At 38.2% G+C, this 14,160-nt stretch overlaps 1 protein-coding gene across 1 annotated transcript in view; it reads left to right on the forward strand.

The window, feature by feature from the left end:
* The window catches only part of Ds (dachsous), a 94,129-nt gene that overhangs the window by 29,929 nt on the left and 50,040 nt on the right, over positions 1 to 14,160 (forward strand). The window lies entirely within an intron of this gene.

The following is a 14,160-nucleotide window of genomic DNA, read 5'->3' on the forward strand; positions in this document are numbered from 1 at the left end:
GCAGGAGGGAGAAGTGTCGAAGAGACACGTACAAACGTGTGTGTCATTTGCTTTATCTCGGGCGCCGTTTTGAAAAAGTGGTCGACGTTTCACAAACGGCGATATTCCACCTCCGCTGTTATAAACCGTCTCTGGTGGCGGCGGCTTACCTAATTGACTTGCCCTGGCATCACACACACGACACGACCGGTTTTCGCGTAGTACGCACGACGAATAGTCAGTCCACGCACATCTTCACCTGCGTGTGCATTATAATTTTTATAATTTTTCCGAGCAACAATATCCTCTCTGATTAGCCGTAGGAATTTCGCCGTTCAATAATCATTAACTTGGGAATAACAGAGACTATTGTTGATGACTATATCACGTATTTGATGATAAGAATAATTTTGGTTCTCCAGTGTACAAAATAATTTTCAGAAAAAGGGAATTTTGGAATTCGCAATAAATTAAATGCTCTTGTTATTACGATAAATTGGAGGAACTTCGATTCCAGAGAAGTTCTAGTTCTTTTAATTAAATTTATCTCAGCGTTCATTGTAGAGTGACTTTTCGTTGAAAATTTTTAACTCCAAATAAAATTCTCTCCATAAAATTAATTTTTCTATCAGTTCAAATTTTTTTTTGCAGAATTGTATCAAGAGCTTTCCAATCAATCGACGTAAAATCCCAATTTTTCATTCCCACTCCATTGAATTGTTTATCCATTCAATTTTATTCCTCGACTATGTCAGTCCTTATTTTATTTCATTAGTGTTCTGCTCTCCATCCTTAACGCAACTAATTACACAGTCCACAGGGGCATACTGGTTTGTACCGAGCATGCATGTATAACCTGCCATGAATCGTAGTCATGCTTCTGAAAACTAGATCGGCCAGACTAATGCCAAGCAAGTTACACGCACAATTTGTATCCAAAGTTGAAACAAGTGTTTATCGCGGTGAGCGACGAGGCGAGAAAAAGGGTAGATATATATCACGATGAAAGAATGCCGATAGAGGGGGGTGGGGGGAATGTGTAGTCCTGATGTTTCAAGGAACCGAAAAAACTTGCGTACTTCAATCTTCGAGATCGTCAATTTATCAATTTTTCATTGAAGATAACAATTACCGCGCGAACTACGAACGCGATCGATCGAAACTACGGTACCCAAAAATCCCCAGATGTGAAATATTTTTAAATAATCGAAGAAATATGTAAATAGGACGAGACAAGAGTCATTATAGAGCAAACTATATGAATATTCCCGCAGTTGGATTTACGATAAACAAACAATTTTAGTATTTTTTAACTCGTCCTATTGACAGTGTAAATTACCCCATAGTAAAAAGTGAAATGAGGATAATAGTAATCACTTTAAAAATAGATTTAAAAAATTTCTGTCTATTTCCATATCATTACATGTTCATTGTCCATTAACATAGTCGTATACAAATCGTTCTCGTCTATAATTCAATCATCCCTATTTTTTTTTCTCCCTCTCTTCCTCCCTCTTCACCTGTAGGATCACAATCCGTGTCCTTTCCATTATCATTTTTTCTTCTCTTTTATATTGCGTTGTCCTGTTGCTTTGGGCTTTGCCGCTTCGCAGCTTCCATCATTCCACTGGTTTGTGAGCCACGCCTCCTCCCTCCACTTTCCCTTCTCTTTCACCCTTACAGTGTCGATCCTACCGTTCATCTCTTTCCGCCATTCCTTGAAAATATATCTATATTCACTCTTCGTTTAATTATCTCAGTGCTGATTGGTAGCGGAGAAGATTCTCGATGGGTAATTTTGATCTCCTATATATACTTAGTATCCGTCTACCCCCTTACCCCTCATCCCCTTAACCACCCTGCGCTACTTTCGTGATTTTCCAATTTAATATCATGCCTTATATTTTATTAATTTTAGTCTCTCCCTGGAGGTTAAGGTTATCCTCGAAGAAATTTCCGGTGAAAATATTTCCACTCTTTGCACTGACAGAAATATGTCATTTTGACAGCTAAATATTTTTTTGACAAGAATTTACAGCGAATTTTCGAACGAAAATTTCGGGAATTTGTACACAATAAATATGATTGGCAAAATTGTTGTTTTGTAAAATACGATAAAAATATTGGATAAACAATAGATTTCGGGGGAGGTTAGGGGGATGTTTTACAATGGCTATTTCCATCCCCAACACTGAAGTATGAACCCCCTTGCGAGGTCCAACATCCCCTCAATCTTCGCAGCTGAATATTAAAATAAATCCACAACACGAGACACTAAATGATATGTAAAATATCGCCGATTAACAGGGGACAAATTGTCCATTGTCCTATTTACTGTTGTATGTATAGGAAGTACAACATGTGTATTATAAACAATCGCTTGCAATTCACTGACTGAAGGGCTGCGGGGAAGCAATTATTTAATTACACGTTGCAACGAATTACGTTAAATATTAATATAACGTATAGTGTGATTTATTCACCAACAGTTCTAATGATTGTTATCGTCAGTGTGAATGAGTGAGCGGTAGTTATCAGCACTGGTGGAAAAATAATAAATAAATAAAAAAATGTGCAGATGCGTATAGACGTGGAGTAACGCTAGCCACTCACTTGAGTGGTTGTAAAATTATACATAGAGGAAAAAGCAGGGAAGAGAGCGTGAAGCCACTGACCCAGGCTAACCTAAACCACCTAGCCTCGTAAATTCTTTGGCGATAGTTTACGGCTATAGGTGGATACGCCCTGGATCATTACGGCGCGAGAAGTGAACCGCTCGGAAAATCTTCAGCCTATTTACACTTTTTATATTCCTTCTCTTTATCTCAATATTTTTTCCAATAAAAAAAAAACCCCTCCACCTCCAGCGAGGAATGTCAATCTCCTTTCACCTGACTTCGACATCCTCCGACGAGCGAGAATATCAGTCTGATATTATGAGAATTAAAAAAATGGCAAATTGCTAAATATTATTGAAGCACCGTATGAAATTCCGTATCAACGTATTTGGTTATATCAGTGGACAAGCCCATGAAACTGTGGAACGTGAGGGGGAGAAGGAGGAGGAAGGCTGTTACCCGGGTACCGGTATTAACAATAATTATTGGTTCGAGCCTCACTATGTTCGAGATCTTTTTCAAATCTCAAGATCACAAGTGAGATCAATTATGTCCGACTGATTAGCTCTTCAGGAGTTGTGCGAGCCCAGAATGCGCTTATACTGATACCTTTTTATCCCTTGTGCTTCCACCCCTGTGGGTACTTTTAATTTAGCTGATATGTGCATTCTCGGGTATGAATGAAAAAAAAAAGATTATTATGGGAAACAATTTTGCGGGGATGATTAATGTGTTAACAGTATTCGAGCGAGATTCATTAATATCAATAGTTCATGGTGTGGTGGAGTGATTGGGGGGATTGGTGATTGGAGAGGAATGGATTTGGGGGTAGGTTAGGATCACTTCGGGGAGTCGAATAGGAGTTAACCTACAATCAAAATCTATTTATTAATATTAATTAATCTGTTCTATCAATGGACTGATGAAAATGACCAAATGAAGGTTCGTTAATAATTGACGAATGGTAAATTTCTAGTCAAAAAAGGTTTATCAAACCTTCATTTATTAATTATTAATAACTGAACACTTCGGGAAACCGATTAGGCTCTAACTTACAACAAAAATTCATTTGTTAATGATAATTAATCCGTTCTACCAATGTCGAACCCCAGAAACTCCTAAATTTTGTCCATTTTCACGAAAAATCTAGATCCACCAACGGAAAATGGATGAGATGTGATTTTCTTCTTTAATATTGTTGTTACTAATTTCGAATCGTGTACTCCCTGATTTATGTATTGACAGAAAACCAGAGCAAGATGTTCCATATATAAATTTGCGATGGTCACGTTCCATTTTACGGTTTGAAATCCAAGTGGCTTGTACCTCACACCCTATCCACTTGGATCAGCAAAACGAGATAAGAGACAGAAAAGCTGCCGCTCTCTCGCGTTATCCTACAAAGTACACTGCCAGCCAAGTTGAGCTCATAGGTGCCATATTGTGGGGGCGGATTGTAACGTGCCTCACTCACGTTCAACTTGTGAGAAGTAACATTTTTCTTCATTTTTTTTTCTTTATTTTTTCAGGATGTGGGGATTTTTTTGTTGTTTTTTCACGTTTATTTGGACTTTTTTTAGGGGAAGCATGTGCCTATGCTCAAGTAACGAGCTTTCATTAGCGACGCTGTAGGCTAATGAGCTCTGTTGTTTGTTTCTTCACTCTGTCGTGCTACAGATCTATGGAAATTAATTCACCTCTGAGGTCTCGTCTTTTCTTCTCCCTCGATTCGCTGTTGATTCGGCCGACAATTTATTTTCGGCCATTTTCAATATCGATTGTTGAAAGTCAATAGACATTTGGGGTCAATTATTGGCGCAGTCGATGCAAGGGAGGTCTGCTTTGGTGACCGACACTAGGATCTACTCTAGGGTGCAGAGAAGTCTGAATGGCGGACTCCTGGTATTTATGTTAATTAATGTAAATGTTAATTAGTGCTTGAGCGAGACTGAGCGCGAAGAAAGCTGTTTGTAATCTTGAGGGAGACCCACCAGTGGCAGAAAACACCGGGAGCCAAACACGGATAAAGATTCTTATTGGTGAAATTTTTATTTATTTTTTTTTTTCTTTTTCTTCTCTCTCATTCTCTTCAAGTTGCTGTGAGAGCCACACACGCGACTGATGCAGGTCTCCAATTCCACGTTTCTGTTTCTCTGCACAGCTGCTGCTGATGCTGCTGCATCGTGAGTATTATGTCTGTTGCTGTGTAGAGGACGATCGAGTTTCCCTCCATTCCACTTCATATCCCCCGTGTCTTTCTCAGAAATTCTCTTAATGAGACATCAAATTACTTTTTATATATTATCATCCCCGTGATTTTTGCCGGATCAATTAACAAAATTTGTGGTGCACAGGGGATGGAAAATGACAGGGTTTATCGGTGAATGATGGGTTTGTCTATGTTAGGGTGATCGAGTTGAGGAAGAAAATCCTGGGAATCGTCGGTTCGTCCTCGTGATCCTCTCGTGATTATTTTCTCTCTCACATTTTTTTTTTCAGTTTTTTTCACTTGACAGATCGACGATCGGCAAACGTGGCGATGTCCGGACGGGGCAGAATTAATTTGCAGGTCGTAATCAGTCCCTTTTCGTCGTGTTATCCGAATGCAGGAGGGACGGTATTGGGTGATGCGGGGAGAGAAAGTGCGAAGGAAAGGGGAGAATGAAAGTGGGAAAACAAATGAACGTAAATAACCGCCCACGTGGGACTGACATTTTTCGACGTTTGACACGTCTTATTTTTCTTTTAAACTTATATTTTTGTATAATATATTTATTAGGTATTCGTCAATTTTTTTATTGTTAAAAAACGCGAAAGGAGACGCTTGAGTCAGGCAGGTATATTCTATGCTTCACTGAGTGTATTCGATTTTCAATTTTAATATCGATGAAGAAAGTCATTTTCCCACGATTATAATATTTATTATGAACACGCTAAATAATAGAGAAACGTTTATGTTTAATATATACATTTAACGTATCGTGAATGACGAGAATTCGCAAGACTTCGATATTAATGAGAAAATTCATCATAAAAAATCGCTGCAGTAATTAATGTTCAGTGACAGCGTCTGTTGCTTGATTGATAGACGTTATTCTAATCTGAGATAATTATTTTTTAGATATTGAAAGGGGAATGTACTATGGGGAGAGAAAAGTCTGAAAAATTAGTGTACCGAGTACTAGAATCGAGAATGTGTTTTACTCACACATTAAAATTCCTATCGATACCGTAATTTTTTAAATTAATTATATGTAGCTTTGTAAAATTGACTAAACAGCACTATAAAATTTCAAGGTCTATAATTTTTTATTTGAGGTTAAATAAAAAATTGATAGAAATCTTTTAAAAATTTCTATCTCACAATGTGGTCCCGATAAAAATTTTAATTTTTTCTCTCGGTCTAGGATCAAGTAAAAAATATATTCTCATATTATATTTTTGCACTGGATCATTGCCTCTCGGTGAGAAATAAAAATGACGTAATACGTTTATCACGACTAAATTGATCCATCTTCGTGATTGAAGTAGACAATTTTTTTTTATGAGTGCAACTACGTGCACGTAATGCACTCTCATTGACCTTTCACTATAACTCTATTCGATACAGCTTTCGAGTTGAGTAAATGATGTAGTGGTTTAGTTCCTTAACATTGTGTGTAAAAATAGGTAATAGGGAAACGAGTTATCTCCCGATGTAAAATACATTTGCTATTTTGAAAAATGAACGAATATCGTTGGTTCTGAAATCATCGCAACTGGAGAAATTATATACACTGGATCACATATCATGGCGGCGACACGTAACGCCTTACCCAGCTTCAAGTATATACCAGAAGTAAAAAATAAATGAGAACGCAGTCGATCGAATCGCCTGAGGTGCAAATAAAAGCAAACACCATCCACTGAATCTCTCTCTCTCTCTCTCTCTCTGCTTTCTCCTGCTGTCTCCCTCTGTCTCCGTCTGGTCGACTAATTAATGAAAGTACCTCTGATCAATTTACGTTTACCGAGGTGCTTTATACATGTGCATGTAAGGGAGAGATGGAGAAAGCAAATGGTGAGCCACAAAATTGAGACAATTGGATAATTTTATGATACAAAATAATACTTTCGAGGTATTCCATGTCAAATTGACCAGTCGTTGACCCAGACCTTCTCGAAAATTAACGACAATTTTTTGGGTGATAAAGGGACATGGTAACCTGTCACCTGATTTTTTTCAGATTTTTTGAATGATCCACCACAGACATATGATTTTTCTAATTTTTCTGGGTTTCCCGGCATAATTATCGTACCATTCAACCGATTTTAATTAATAAAAAAAGAAAATTTTCGTCTTTCCACCCCTTATTGGACTATATTTTTTTCATATTTTTTATTTCGCTTCCTGCCAGCCGAAAAGTCGAAATAAAAAAAACGAAGGGAAAAACTGAAAATTTTCTTCGCATGATACGTGATTTTTTTTTTTTAATTCCGACAGCATCGGAATTCAAAAACGATCGTGATAGCCCTTATCAGAAAGTGGTAATCGACCTACAATTATTCTATTTAAATTTTTTCCTCGACAGTCCACCGACAATCGTTGGCTGGCCCTTTTTGAAAGTAAACCTGCATTTTTCAAACTAATATTTAGTCCCTGTAGACAATAATGAAAAAAAAAAATAGATTGGCCTGGGTGGGGTTTAGATTGGGTTTCACCCCAGCCTAAATGCACAAAGTGATTTATTTTTCATCAATCCCCATTGAAAAAAAAAACTCTTTTTCCTTCGTTACAAAACACTCTGTCGCATTTACGACAAGAAAATAAGAGGCACCGAGAGCGATTAAATTCCTTGATTCAACGATGATAATGTGCGTCCGAGACTCCGGTACGCCTTTATCCTCCCTCTCTCTCCCTCTCGCCCTTCATCCTCCTCGTCTTCCTTCTTATCCTTTTAAACGCTGATGGTCTTTCTCCATTTCGTTCTCTTCAGAGGCCTCTTGTTCTTCGCGCGGTCGAATTGCCTCTGCGGTTGAACGCAAAACAATCAACCAATCCTCCATATTTTGCTGGTTTTCTCGTTTTTATTTTGCGCTTTTATACAGTCCCCTTTTCCTTCTTTCAAAAACGAGAAAAATAATCACGTTAGAACCTCTTTTTCAGGGTTTTTCTCGTACGCTAAAAGAAATCAAGTCGAATATTATTCCGTTGTCATGTTCTTATGCTGACGGAGCATTAAAAAATTTATTATATATTATTATAAATTGTTTATAATTTGAGAGAGACTTTTTTAAATAAATCTTGAGTTCGACATTCGTCTAGGAGACAATATAATCCGACAATAACTATTTAAGAATGGTCAGAAGGTCTACATCCGGCCTGGACTTCATTAAAGACTGTTCGGGTTCAACGGGTTTCCACAATTAATTTTATCTACTAATTAAACAATATTATTGGGCGCCAGGCAGTTTCTTGATGACTGCCTGCGTCTTCTCGACATACCTCGGGAAGTGGATGGAGTGGGAAGACCCGAGTTATCGATAAGAACGAAGAAGAGAGAGGGGAGAAATGTTATTAATAAATATTAGCCAACGGTGTTGGGGAAATTCGAAGGGAAAAATATATAAAATTAATAATTTTGGTGGGTTAAAATTGTGAGAATCTGCTGGACTCTCGGGGGTTGGGAAAATGTGTCCATGGGGGGGAAAAAATAATTTTGTATACCTCATTACTTTAAGTAATTTTTAAATCTTATTTTACTACTTGATTTGGTGGGGGTTTCCTCGAGTAATTCCGGGGCTTCACCCAAACTATTTTATTACTATTTCCTTGCACCCTCATATATATAAACAGAGGCCTTACTATTTAGCCCATAGTAGTCACAAGGATATAAAATTACTAGGAAATCTCCAAACGATTTACTAGATTCATCCCCATCCCTTGAATAAATATCAGTTTATTTAGGGATAAAACTGTGTTTGAATTTATTTTTCGGGAATTCAACACTAATATCTTCTCTCTGAAATTTAACGGACACATTCAAGGAAATATTCACCGAAAATTACCTATTTTTTCCGTAATTCCAGAGCGACCTGTGATTTTCATGGATTTTACGGAATTTCTTCGGAATTTTTCCTGAAAAATTTTTTCCCTAATTTTTGACGAAATCGATTGTAAAAAATTCCGATACTGTCACGTAAAATTTCCCAGTGGATTCCCCTAATCGCTGAGCAAAGAGACAGTTCCCTAATTTTTCTGGAATATTTCTGACTGTCTAGTAATTGAAATAACGCGAAAAATAAAAATATGTTTTTTCTTAATTTGTGGAAAAATATGTTGCACATATCTGACGTTGAGTATGCCTTGGCTCCCTTCGTCTATCCGGCTGTCCGTTATTAACTCCAGTGCTATCTCGCACGACCATCTTTACGCTGCCGGATCGAGCGAGACGTGAGTATACTTCGTACATATACACAGTAACCAAAAAAAAAAAAAAATGCTCATCTTTCTTCCTCTTCGTATTTTTTTTTTTCGAAGGAGTCGGGATAAACTCGGATCACTCGTACGCGATGTGCTGGTGCACACAGTCACAATTGTACACGTATATGTGTATCATTTGATGTGTTATGCCAATCCAGGTCTTATCTGTACTTCAATTCGCCATTTGCAACGTATCCTGGCATATTAAAATGGAAATTCTTACAAATTCCCATTCTTTTTGTTTCATTATCACTTCGTGCCGCATTCACGGTTTTTTTTTTTCATAGTTCTTTTATTTTCACACATGCGACATGATGGATGCTGTTTTATTGCAATTTTGTCCTCATCTCTCTTATTTGTATTTAAAAAATTCCCCCTCCTCCTCATTTCGCTTTCTTTATCTTATTTTTTTTTTCCAAATTATTATGTCGCCGTCTGACGATGAGGATACACCCTCCAGAAAGAGAATTCGAGTAGGCGGGGTCGACGGAGATGAACTGAGCCAGAGATACGTAAATGCTTGTCCGTGAGGGAAAAGCAACTTCAAGGAAGAAGCCTTGATGGCTTTTACGAGTCTTTATGAACTCTGATGTGCTCACAGCGAGATGAGCTCAATTTGCGACAAGATCACTGGTTTTTGAACGTTAAAAATTTTACGTTTAAAGTTTGACAATTTCTTTTTCAATTCGCAAAAATTCATCCTCTTCATGGCCACCACGAGAACCGTTGACCGCAGGAAGAAAAGTGAACGGAATTGATAGAACGCGTTGGTCATTACAAACGAATGGATTTCGCCTGTCTCTCGTAGATCTCACGTGCCCAAATCGATTATTTTCGATTATTTTCTTAAATCGACTGAGAATGAATTATCCGACATTTTTAAAATATTGAACACTTCAGGTTGTACCAGGAAACGCTCCGCTAGTTCTCCACATTCTGAAAGTTGCTATTTTCATTGTAATGAGAAACCGCGACACGATTCGGATGATCGCATTCATATTTCTCCACTTTTTTCTATTACAACTGTGATAATTTTCCATCACCACTTAGTCCGTATATTCAACCGTAGCTTCCCGCGAAGCGACGTGACTATATGCATTTATTTATAATAATTTATAAACCATAGCGTCGGATTTCGGGATTTTCCCGAGTTCAAAATTCACAAATATTTATTTATCACTGTGAGTCCTTTCCATTATGTTACAAAAAAAGGGGGAGAGAGTACCTTTTGACCTCTCGACCTTTTAAATAATAATCAGTATTTAAGGTACTCCAAACTATTTAATTATTTCAATCTAATGAATACAATCTAATGAATACCAACGACCTCAAGTTCATCCATCTCCCCTAATCTACCGAACCAAATGTTTTTCACCCTCGAAAAATTTTGGAAACGCCTGCGGAGGCGTTACCCCCTTGTAATTATTTTCTAATGAATCTTAATGACGTTCAAACATTACACGAAAAAACATTTGTTTTGGAGTGTGATTTCCTGATGACGCGATAAGCGAAATGGAATTGAGTGCGTTCGTTGGTCACGGTAAAGCATGTATAACGTTGAAACGTTGTAACTGGTCATCCATGTGCAGTGAGAATGAAGAGTAAAGTTGAAGGATGAGGGAGTTACCCAAGGACGTAAATATTAGTATGTGTAAGTACTTTGGGTGCCGTGGTAGCGTCTTCTGTACAGTTGTATACCGTATCATTAAAGCGCACGGCCAGCCCAGTGTGACGTGCTAGGGCGAAGACAGGCCAATGGGACTGAGTCCCATCCCCCAAGCCCGGTTGGAATGCATTCTTTATCCCCACTACAGTACTATTATATTTGCCTCGTTTCATTGGGCCCCTCGTCACTGATAAAGTACCGAAAAAAGTCGTTCAATGGAGTGCATTAAATATTTGATCCCAATATATTCGATTTCTGATGTCTAACAAACAATTTTCTTGATTAGAATGACATCTGTCAACCCATAACATTCGTTTATCCGCTGATAACGCAGGAGAGAAGCGATGTCGTCGCGGAGCGGAGGCGTCCAAAACAACGTCAGGGCCGTAGTTAGGGGTTAGAACCCGTCGGTACATTAGGGGCCAAAAACCATTGGAGCCATCTTGCGGTTGTTTTCAAGTGCGAAGTGTTGGAAATTTTTGGTTATTCGTGTTTATAATATTTAGTTATTCGTGATATTTGAAAGAAGTATAATAATATATTTGATTTGGGTTTTTTTCGTGGGGGTAACAGCGTGCGAAGAAACTATTCTCTTCATACTGATGTTCACATTACGCAGTTTTTCTCAAGTTTCACCAGAAAACTTGTTTTTTCGGCGAAATGATATCATTTTTTTTATATAATAATTAAGATGTTATTTGGAATAATAAAATTCGTCGTTATTAGGGTTTCATGGTATCTCGTGAAATGCATCGCATATTTTTTAGTGATCGTTTTTCCCAATGGGGCGCATTCTGCTCCTTTTCGTGGATTCTCATATACTGTACACGGCACCGGGGCCACGGTTCGGTTTACCAATCAAGGCCCAAGTCAAGAATGAACCGAAGAGAATACCAAAATAAACGGCTGAATGATAGGGATAAAAATTTCAACAATAATTTGGGGGGATAAAATAAGGCCATAAAAGTAACTAGAGCTTCGTCGCTAAATTACACACACGAAGTTAATTATTCCCAAAAGTTACTTATCTTTTCTATAATTCCAGAGCGCAGGGGAATCCACTACTTTTTGCGAAACTGCACGTTTCCTAATTTTTATCTGAATTGTCTGTGAAAAATTACGATACTCTCACGTGAAATTCTCTCGGCGATTCCGTAATTTGTGAGCAAACTTAGAGTTCCCCAATTTTTGATGAATATTTATGTCTGGCCGGTGTAATGATGGGAAAAAATTCAAAGTGGAAGTTAGAGGGACGTTAGGACGACTTTTCGACGATATTGGCCGGTAGCGCAGGAGTAGAAGACGATTTTACTGAAACAATAAGAAGATATTTGCACACAGTGTACAGTCAAATATTCCCTCTTGCTGCACGTATTCTTCGTCTCGCATGTTTCATTCATGAGCTATAAAGTTTCCCATGTATACTCAGGGGTGTAGCACGTACCTATTCCCTGTACATAGGTGACACGAGGATTTCGGTTCACGCAGAATCGATTTCCCTATCAATTCTGTATTTAATATATTTTTACGGAAGTGATTTTTCACTACAGGAAATTTAGGGAGAGTCACTCTCACAGATGGATCCCCCGGGAGGGTAGCCCCCCCCCCCAATAATATTTCACCTAATTTCTTCTCCACGTGGAGCCGGATTTTACGTCAAAATTTTTGTCTGTCGTTGTCCTCCAACCAGACGAAGATAATTCCCTTCGGTGCTGTTTTTATCATCAGCATCGTCTATCCCTACGTTGCCAACAAGACGCGGTAAAAATCCCTTCCCTTCCAATCGCGAAGTTGAAAAGGAACAAAATTTTCTTCTCCTCGAATAATTCATTAAAACCTCCAATTTTAGAGCGGCCCGTAGTCTAACAAACTGTATTGTATATACTCGTTATACGAGGGCACATCACGCGATTCACCTGGATGGATCGCACAAGAACGACTTCTCTGGTGGTACGGATGGTTAAACTGCTTGCAAGTTGTCTCATTTGCATTTGCCCAAGCCCAGCAAGCCACAGTTAGAGAGAAGTCGCATCATGTGCTGCAGAATAAGGAAAAGATTCCGGGAAAAAAAGGTCAACTAGTGATCGGAAAAACCTGGAGAAATAACAATAATTAATTATTCTCGATATTCTCCTGGTTAATTTTTTAAAACTGTGTGGTATGCATATCACAGTAAAATCGTTTATTTTTTATCCCTATTGTTAGTAATTCAAAGTATTCCTTCCTTATCCACTCGTCTGTGTTACTTTTCAATTTTCATGCTTTTTTCTAACGGTTGTAAAATTGCATTACTCGCCATTGTCCATTGAGTTTTCTCACGAGTAAACAACACAACTACTTCCTCATTCCACTGACCTTCCTCCTAGTCCATATCATCAACTATTAGTTGAAAATTAGGGCTCGCAAAAAAATATTAAATGCAGGGTTTCGCATGTCGCTCGCATTGATTATAATATTTGGTTGTTTTTTTTTAATTAAGTGGGAAATGTCGCGGGCGATTCAGCCGAGGAAAATTCAGTCGGGTGGTGGAATTGGGGGGGAGGGGTTTTTTGATTTGGAGAGTGCGTGGACTCAATGAAATTGTCAGATGTCGGTGGTTGAAAATGGCGGGATAACGGAATTCTAAACAAATATCCGAGTTTCTCAGAGTCTCGAGTTACAGAAAAATGAACGAACGGTTTGTGCTGCAGACGACGGCATTTTGCGATTCACATTCCAGAGACTTTTCGGTTTATTGTGGATCTTGACTTTCTCCATTTTGTTTAGGAAAATGTGAAATGAGAAGGTTTCATGGTCATTTCTATTCGAATTTTAGATTTTTTTTTGATGAAATGAAATATTGATAGAATAAAAAGGAAATTGCGAGGACAGTTGAGGATTAAATTTGAAGGCAGTGGTGGTGCATAAGATTTAGGGGTTGAAAGTTTCAACCCAATATGAATATTCTAATATTGCTCTTCGAATTCGCGAATATATTCGTCAGTTGTTTGATTTTTCCCCGAAATTCTGAATTTTCAACGTCAAGATATTCGGAAATTTCAGTGGGATTTAGGGCTGCAGGTGATCGAGACGGGTCTCATTGTCGTTTCGTCTCGAAGACTCGAGACGAGACCTGGAGAAGAGTCTCCAATTAATTCTAGACCCGAAATGAAGACGAGACATAACGAGATCGACTCCAGACCGAGCCCTAAAAATCGCAGAACCCTGAAAATATTCCAAATTTCCCCCGAAAAATTGGCTCAGACAATTGTTAACGCTTTCTACATAAATAAATCACCGAACTATTCAAAATCCTTGGGATATACAAACGATAATTTGCATTTACGCCCTTGTGCCTCGAACAATATCTGCAGAGCTGTCTTTTACCAGAACCGATTCATCACTCTCGCTTCTCTCATTTGGTGTGTTCGACCTCAACCTTCTCTCCTCGCCAA

The sequence above is a fragment of the Diachasmimorpha longicaudata genome, chromosome 14 (genome assembly GCF_034640455.1).
Source record: "Diachasmimorpha longicaudata isolate KC_UGA_2023 chromosome 14, iyDiaLong2, whole genome shotgun sequence".
In the NCBI taxonomy this organism is placed as follows: Eukaryota; Metazoa; Arthropoda; class Insecta; order Hymenoptera; family Braconidae; genus Diachasmimorpha; species Diachasmimorpha longicaudata.